The following is a 9,384-nucleotide window of genomic DNA, read 5'->3' as shown; positions in this document are numbered from 1 at the left end:
TATTCCTTCAAGTAACATACACAACATTTAACTAATTTTAACTTAATTCAACGATTTTAAAGCGATATTGAAATATTTCGCCAATGGGCGAGAAAAAGGCTTGGCCCATGGGTGAGAATATTTTCCTTTACACAAAATTCATGTTTTTGTTTCGCAAATACTTAACTTGTATTCCATCAAGTATCATACACAAAATTTAACTCATTTTAACTTAATTCAACGATTTTATAGAGATATTGAAATATTTCGCCCATGGGCGAGAAAAGAATTGGCCCATGGGCGAGCATATTTTCCTTTGCTCAACAGTTTTAGTTTCGCAAATACATTAAGGGATTATAAGCATGACACATGATTCAACTCATTTTAACTTAATTCAACTAGTTTTTGGCGTTATTAAAATATTTCGGCCTTGTTTTCGTCAGTCCCTTTAAAGAATTAACTAATTGTTTACAAAGTATATTGTATCATGTGAAACACACTTTGTATTATATCATTACATTACTATATTAAAAGGGCCTTTGGTTGGATGTTTCCTTTGCAGAAGTTTTACAAATTTCACCTTTTTTACATATTGCAACGATCTGTAATGAACCCGGCCTTATCTCTCAAAACGTTTTGACAGTTTATCATACAAATTCATGCGCTTGTACACCAATTCATTGGCGTTATTTTTCAACGAATTAAAGTTTAGTTTGTTTCTATTTCACTGCCCATTTTATGTCTCGTTAATACATCACACTGAGAAATTAAGTGACAATAGATATGCAATATACAGGTACACGTGCGCGTATTTCATGGGGAAAAAACCGATTCGTCTTTTATTGCATAACGTCTAGCTGAATGGCTCACATTCTAACGAAATCTCGAAATAATTATTTCATTATATGCGGTGCGATGTTTACAGGCGATTGAGTGAATATTATGACACTAAAGCAACTTTTAAATGCATTGTCACTTTTGGTATGAAAATGGTAACAGTTCAGAAAAAAAAACAGCCTTCTTATGATAATTCTCATATTCTCATTAGTACGTTGTATCTAATTACAGTGTCGGCATTATTTACAGGTGATTCTACAATACCTGCTCTCGGTCAATCACGATCTACCACAGCGCGCGCGAATAAACAGTTGTGCAGGTGGGCAAATACCTAGCCTATATTTTTTGTGGATACATGTATTACAAAGACAAAAAAAAGTTTATGAAAGATGAATTAGTGCCTTGATATATTCAACGAGATGTGTATCATCGTTTGATGGGCCATTCAATAAAAGTATGTGTGGAGGAGATATCAAAGGAGCCGCCCAATATACACAGTGTCGTCCGGTGAACTGCAACCCCACCCTGTCCGTAAGAGTTATGTAATCGGTACACAAATATATTTGATGCGGTGTCAGTGTGGAAGGAGTTTGAATTACGTCCGCCACTGGCCACAGAGGTAATCCTCAAAGTGTAGTAACAATCAACAAGGTCAATGCCGTACTAATTACCTAGTGACGCACGTAACAATGACTGTCAATCTGTGTGCTACAGCTACCATACCATCATCCCTGTCACAACTGGCATATGAACGGCTTATTCAAAATATTAATTGCATAAACGTCGTTGAGAGACTAACGTATGTCGTATACAGTCCTCATATTTGATAAAACAAATAGTAAATACGTCAACTGGGAATTCAACTGGATGTTACCTTCCTTATATCAGCTAACAGCCCTGTTTGTGAAAATGAGAAGGTGTAAATATTGAGATTTTTAACTTTATTTTTCATTTTTTCCTCCTTAGTATGTTCCCATGAAAACAGCATGCTTATTTTTGTAAATACCTTTGACCGAGACTGGGAAAAGACCGTAGAGTTTCTGGACTTTTGGGTTTCCAGAATTAAAATGGGACGTGTTATGTCAAAACTTCTTTGAAAGGTCAACATTTGCGAAATGTTAGACCCCAAAGGCTGGAGCTGCTGGACTATTCGACATAAAGGGACAGTTGAAGTCATCCCTCTGTCATACAGTCTTGTGGATACTTTATTATCACACCTTGTTTACATCTGATCTGTATGAAGTAGGTACATACATCACACCTTGTTTACGTCTGATCTGTATGAGGCAGGTACGTACATCACACCCTGTTTACGTCTGATCTGTATGAGGCAGGTACGTACATCACACCCTGTTTACGTCTGATCTGTATGAGGTAGGTACATACATCACACCCTGTTTACGTCTGATCTGTATGAAGTAGGTACGTACATCACACCCTGTTTACGTCTGACCTGTATGAAGTAGGTACATACATCACACCCTGTTTACGTCTGATCTGTATGAAGTAGGTACATACATCACACCCTGTTTGCGTCTGATCTGTATGAGGCAGGTACGTACATCACACCCTGTTTACGTCTGATCTGTATGAGGTAGGCCAGATGTGACAGGGTGTGATGTGCGTATCTTCCTCACGCAGGCCAGTTGTTACAGGGTGTGATGTGCGTATCTCCCTCACACAGGCCAGTTGTTACAGGGTGTGATGTGCGTATCTCCCTCATGCAGGCCAGATGGGACAGGGTGTGATGTGCGTATTTCCCTCATACTTGCCAGATGTGACAGGGTGTGATGTGCGTATCTCCCTCATACAGAACCGATGTTACAGGGTGTGATGTGTGTATCTCCCTCATACAAAACAGGTGTGAGAGGATGTGATGTCTGTGTCTCTCTCATAGAGACCAGATGTGACAGGGCGTGATCTGTGTTTCTCTCTCATACAAAACCGATGTGACAGGATGTGATGTGCGTATCTCCCTCATACAGGCCATATGTGACAGGATGTGGCGTGCGTATCTCCCTCATACAGAACCGATGTGACAGGGTGTGATATGTGTATTCCCCTCATACAGGCCATATGTGACAGGGTGTGATGTGCGTATCTCCCTCATAGGGATCAGATGTGACATGGTGTGATATGCGTATCTCCCTCATACAGACGGGATGTGTCTGAGGCCGTAAAGGCCAGATTTGACAGGGTGTGATGTGCGTATCTCCCTCAAGCAGGCCAGATTTGAGAAGGTATGATGTCTGTATCTTTCTCATACAGACAAGATGTGACAGGGTGTAATGTGCGTATCTCCCTCATACAGGCCAGATTTGACAGGGTGTGACGTGCGTATCTCCCTCATACGGGCCAGATGTGACAGATTGTGATGTGCGTATCTCCCTCATACAGAACCGATGTGACAGGGTGTGACGTGCGTATCTCCCTCATACGGGCCAGATGTGACAGATTATGATGTGCGTATCTCCCTCATACAGAACCGATGTGACAGGGTGTGACGTGCGTATCTCCCTCATACGGGCCAGATGTGACAGATTGTGATGTGCGTATCTCCCTCATACAGAACCGATGTGAAAGGCTGTGATGTGTGTATCTCCTTCATACAGCCAAGATGTATCAGGGTGTGACGTGCATGCCTCTTTCATACAGATCAGATGTGACAGGGTGTGATATGCGTATCTCCCTCATACAGACCTGATGTAACAGGGTGTGATGTGCGTATTTCCCTCATACAGAACCGATGTGACAGGGTGTGATATGTGTATTTCTCTCATACAGGCCAGATGTGACAGGGTGTGATGTGCGTATCTCCCTCATACAGAACCGATGTGACAGGGTGTGATGTGCGTATCTCCCTCATACAAAACAGGTGTGACAGGATGTGATGTGTGTGTCTCACTCATAGAGACCAGATGAGACAGGGCGTGATCTGTGTGTCGCTCTCATACAAAACCGATGTGACAGGGTGTGATGCGCGTATGTCCCTCATACAGGCCAGATGTGACAGGATGTGGCGTGCGTATCTCCCTCATACAGTCCAGATGTGACAGATTGTGACGTGCGTATCTCCCTCATACAGAACCGAAGTGACAGTGTGTGACTTGCGTATCTCTCTCAGGCCAGATTTTAAAGGGTATGACGTGCGATCGTCGCTCATATAGACCAGATTGGACAGGGTGTGATGTGCGTGTCTCCCTCATACAGAACCGATGTGACAGTGTGTGACGTGCGTATCTCCCTCAGGCCAGATTTTAAAGGGTATGACGTGCGATCGTCGCTCATATAGACCAGATTTGACAGGGTGTAATGTGCGTGTCTCCCTCATACAGAACCGATGTGACAGTGTGTGACGTGCGTATCTCCCTCATACAGGCCAGATGTGACAGGGTGTGACGTGCGTGTCTCCCTCATACAGAACCGATGTGACAGGGTGTGATATGTGTATTTCCCTCATACAGGCCATATGTGACGGGGTGTGATGTGCGTATCTCCCTCATAGGGATCAGATGTGACATGGTGTGATATGCGTATCTCCCTCATACAGACGGGATGTGTCTGAGGCCGTACAGGCCAGATTTGACAGGGTGTGATGTGCGTATCTCCCTCAAGCAGGCCAGATGTAACAGGGTGTGATGTGCGTATCTCCCTCATACAGAACCGATGTGAAAGGGTGTGATGTCTGTATCTCTCTCATAGAGACCAGATGAGACCGGGCGTGATCTGTGTTTCTCTCTCATACAAAACCGATGTGACAGGGTGTGATGTGCGTATCTCCCTCATACAAAACAGGTGTGACAGGATGTGATGTGTGTGTCTCTCTCATAGAGACCAGATGAGACAGGGAGTGATCTGTGTTTCTCTCTCATACAAAACCGATGTGACAGGGTATGATGTGCGTATCTCCCTCATACAGGCCATATGTGACAGGATGTGGCGTGCGTATCTCCCTCATACAGAACCGATGTGACAGGGTGTGATATGTGTATTCCCCTCATACAGGCCATATGTGACAGGGTGTGATGTGCGTATCTCCCTCATAGGGATCAGATGTGACATGGTGTGATATGCGTATCTCCCTCATACAGACGGGATGTGTCTGAGGCCGTAAAGGCCAGATTTGACAGGGTGTGATGTGCGTATCTCCCTCAAGCAGGCCAGATTTGAGAAGGTATGATGTCTGTATCTTTCTCATACAGACAAGATGTGACAGGGTGTTATGTGCGTATCTCCCTCATACAGGCCAGATTTGACAGGGTGTGACGTGCGTATCTCCCTCATACGGGCCAGATGTGACAGATTATGATGTGCGTATCTCCCTCATACAGAACCGATGTGACAGGGTTTGACGTGCGTATCTCCCTCATACGGGCCAGATGTGACAGATTGTGATGTGCGTATCTCCCTCATACAGAACCGATGTGAAAGGCTGTGATGTGTGTATCTCCTTCATACAGCCAAGATGTATCAGGGTGTGACGTGCATGCCTCTTTCATACAGATCAGATGTGACAGGGTGTGATATGCGTATCTCCCTCATACAGACCTGATGTGACAGGGTGTGATGTGCGTATTTCCCTCATACAGAACCGATGTGACAGGGTGTGATATGTGTATTTCTCTCATACAGGCCAGATGTGACAGGGTGTGATGTGCGTATCTCCCTCATACAGAACCGATGTGACAGGGTGTGATGTGCGTATCTCCCTCATACAAAACAGGTGTGACAGGATGTGATGTGTGTGTCTCACTCATAGAGACCAGATGAGACAGGGCGTGATCTGTGTGTCTCTCTCATACAAAACCGATGTGACAGGGTGGGATGCGCGTATGTCCCTCATACAGGCCAGATGTGACAGGATGTGGCGTGCGTATCTCCCTCATACAGTCCAGATGTGACAGATTGTGATGTGCGTATCTCCCTCATACAGAACCGATGTGACAGGGTGTGATATGTGTATTTCCCTCATACAGGCCATATGTGACAGGGTGTGATGTGCGTATCTCCCTCATAGGGATCAGATGTGACATGGTGTGATATGCGTATCTCCCTCATACAGACGGGATGTGTCTGAGGCCGTACAGGCCAGATTTGACAGGGTGTGATGTGCGTTTCTCCCTCAAGCAGGCCAGATGTAACAGGGTGTGATGTGCGTATCTCCCTCATACAGAACCGATGTGAAAGGGTGTGATGTGTGTATCTCCTTCATACAGACAACATGTATCAGGGTGTGACGTGCATGCCTCTTTCATACAGATCAGATGTGACAGGGTGTGATATGCGTATCTCCCTCATACAGACCTGATGTGACAGGGTGTGATGTGCGTATCTCCCTCATACAGACCTGATGTGACAGGGTGTGATGTGCGTATCTCCCTCATACAGGCCAGATGTGACAGGATGTGGCGTGCTTATCTCCCTCATACAGAACCGATGTGACAGGGTGTGATATGTGTATTCCCCTCATACAGGCCATATGTGACAGGGTGTGATGTGCGTATCTCCCTCATAGGGATCAGATGTGACATGGTGTGATATGCGTATCTCCCTCATACAGACGGGATGTGTCTGAGGCTGTACAGGCCAGATTTGACAGGATGTGATGTGCGTATCTCCCTCAAGCAGGCCAGATTTGAGAAGGTATGATGTCTGTATCTTTCTCATACAGACAAGATGTGACAGGGTGTAATGTGCGTATCTCCCTCATACAGGCCAGATTTGACAGGGTGTGACGTGCGTATCTCCCTCATACGGGCAAGATGTGACAGATTGTGATGTGCGTATCTCCCTCATACAGAACCGATGTGACAGGGTGTGATGTGCGTATCTCCCTCATACGGGCCAGATGTGACAGATTGTGATGTGCGTATCTCCCTCATGCAGAACCGATGTGAAAGGCTGTGATGTGTGTATCTCCTTCATACAGACAAGATGTATCAGGGTGTGATGTGCATGCCTCTTTCATACAGATCAGATGTGACAGGGTGTGATATGCGTATCTCCCTCATACAGACCTGATGTGACAGGGTGTGATGTGCGTATTTCCCTCATACAGAACCGATGTGACAGGGTGTGATATGTGTATTTCTCTCATACAGGCCAGATGTGACAGGGTGTGATGTGCGTATCTCCCTCATACAGAACCGATGTGACAGGGTGTGATGTGCGTATCTCCCTCATACAAAACAGGTGTGACAGGATGTGATGTGTATGTCTCACTCATAGAGACCAGATGAGACAGGGCGTGATCTGTGTGTCGCTCTCATACAAAACCGATGTGACAGGGTGTGATGCGCGTATGTCCCTCATACAGGCCAGATGTGACAGGATGTGGCGTGCGTATCTCCCTCATACAGTCCAGATGTGACAGATTGTGATGTGCGTATCTCCCTCATACAGAACCGATGTGACAGGGTGTGATATGTGTATTTCCCTCATACAGGCCATATGTGACAGGGTGTGATGTGCGTATCTCCCTCATAGGGATCAGATGTGACATGGTGTGATATGCGTATCTCCCTCATACAGACGGGATGTGTCTGAGGCCGTACAGGCCAGATTTGACAGGATGTGATGTGCGTATCTCCCTCAAGCAGGCCAGATGTAACAGGGTGTGATGTGCGTATCTCCCTCATACAGAACCGATGTGAAAGGGTGTGATGTGTGTGTTTCTCCTTCATGCAGACAAGATGTATCAGGGTGTGACGTGCATGCCTCTTTCATACAGATCAGATGTGACAGGGTGTGATATGCGTATCTCCCTCATACAGACCTGATGTGACAGGGTGTGATGTGCGTATCTCCCTCATACAGACCTGATGTGACAGGGTGTGATGTGTGTATCTCCCTCATACAAAACAGGTGTGAGAGGATGTGATGTCTGTGTCTCTCTCATAGAGACCAGATGTGACAGGGCGTGATCTGTGTTTCTCTCTCATACAAAAACCGATGTGACAGGATGTGATGTGCGTATCTCCCTCATACAGGCCAGACGTGACAGAATGTGGCGTGCGTATCTCCCTCATACAGTCCAGATGTGACAGATTGTGATGTGCGTATCTCCCTCATACAGAACCGATGTGACAGGGTGTGATATGTGTATTTCCCTCATACAGGCCATATGTGACAGGGTGTGATGGGCGTATCTCCCTTATAGGGATCAGATGTGACAGGGTGTGACGTGCGTATCTCCCTCATACAGAACAGGTGTGACAGGATGTGATGTGTGTGTGTCTCTCATAGAGACCAGATGAGACCGGGCGTGATCTGTGTTTCTCTCTCATACAAAACCGATGTGACAGGGTGTGATGTGCGTATCTCCCTCATACAAAACCGGTGTGACAGGATGTGATGTGTGTGTCTCTCTCATAGAGACCAGATGAGACAGGACGTGATCTGTGTTTCTCTCTCATACAAAACCGATGTGACAGGGTATGATGTGCGTATCTCCCTCATACAGGCCAGATGTGACAGGATGTGGCGTGCGTATCTCCCTCATACAGAACCGATGTGACAGGGTGTGATATGTGTATTTCCCTCATACAGGCCATATGTGACAGGGTGTGATGTGCGTATCTCCCTCATAGGGATCAGATGTGACATGGTGTGATATGCGTATCTCCCTCATACAGACGGGATGTGTCTGAGGCCGTACAGGCCAGATTTGACAGGATGTGATGTGCGTATCTCCCTCAAGCAGGCCAGATTTGAGAAGGTATGATGTCTGTATCTTTCTCATACAGACAAGATGTGACAGGGTGTAATGTGCGTATCTCCCTCATACAGGCCAGATTTGACAGGGTGTGACGTGCGTATCTCCCTCATACGGGCAAGATGTGACAGATTGTGATGTGCGTATCTCCCTCATACAGAACCGATGTGACAGGGTGTGACGTGCGTATCTCCCTCATACGGGCCAGATGTGACAGATTGTGATGTGCGTATCTCCCTCATACAGAACCGACCGCCTCCGTGGTCTTGTGGTAGAGCGTCCACCCGGAGAGCGGAAGGTCCAGGGTTCGATCCCGGGCCGCGTCATACAAAAAGACGTTAAAAGATTGTACTTGTTGTTACCCTGTCTGGCGCTCGGCATTAAGGGGCTAAAACAAGGACTGGTCGGCTCGGAGTCAGTATACTGTGTCTGAGTGGGGTATTCATGTTAAACTGCGGCATGGTATCTCAGTGAGCTAGCACTATAAATCGGCATCAGTCCGGACTAGTACAAGCAGCCACACACACACATACACGTGCATGCACGTCGCTATATAAGTGCAATAATCTTGGACGCGACGTTAAACCCAATTTCACCTCACCTCACCTCATACAGAACCGATGTGAAAGGCTGTGATGTGTATATCTCCTTCATACAGCCAAGATGTATCAGGGTGTGACGTGCATGCCTCTTTCATACAGATCAGATGTGACAGGGTGTGATATGCGTATCTCCCTCATACAGACCTGATGTGACAGGGTGTGATGTGCGTATTTCCCTCATACAGAACCGATGTGACAGGGTGTGATATGTGTATTTCTCTCATACAGGCCAGATGTGACAGGGTGTGATGT

Source organism: Haliotis rufescens, unplaced genomic scaffold (genome assembly GCF_023055435.1).
Source record: "Haliotis rufescens isolate VD_foot unplaced genomic scaffold, xgHalRufe1.0.p SCAF_25, whole genome shotgun sequence".
Taxonomy (NCBI): Eukaryota; Metazoa; Mollusca; class Gastropoda; order Lepetellida; family Haliotidae; genus Haliotis; species Haliotis rufescens.
This window is presented reverse-complemented; position numbering follows the sequence as displayed.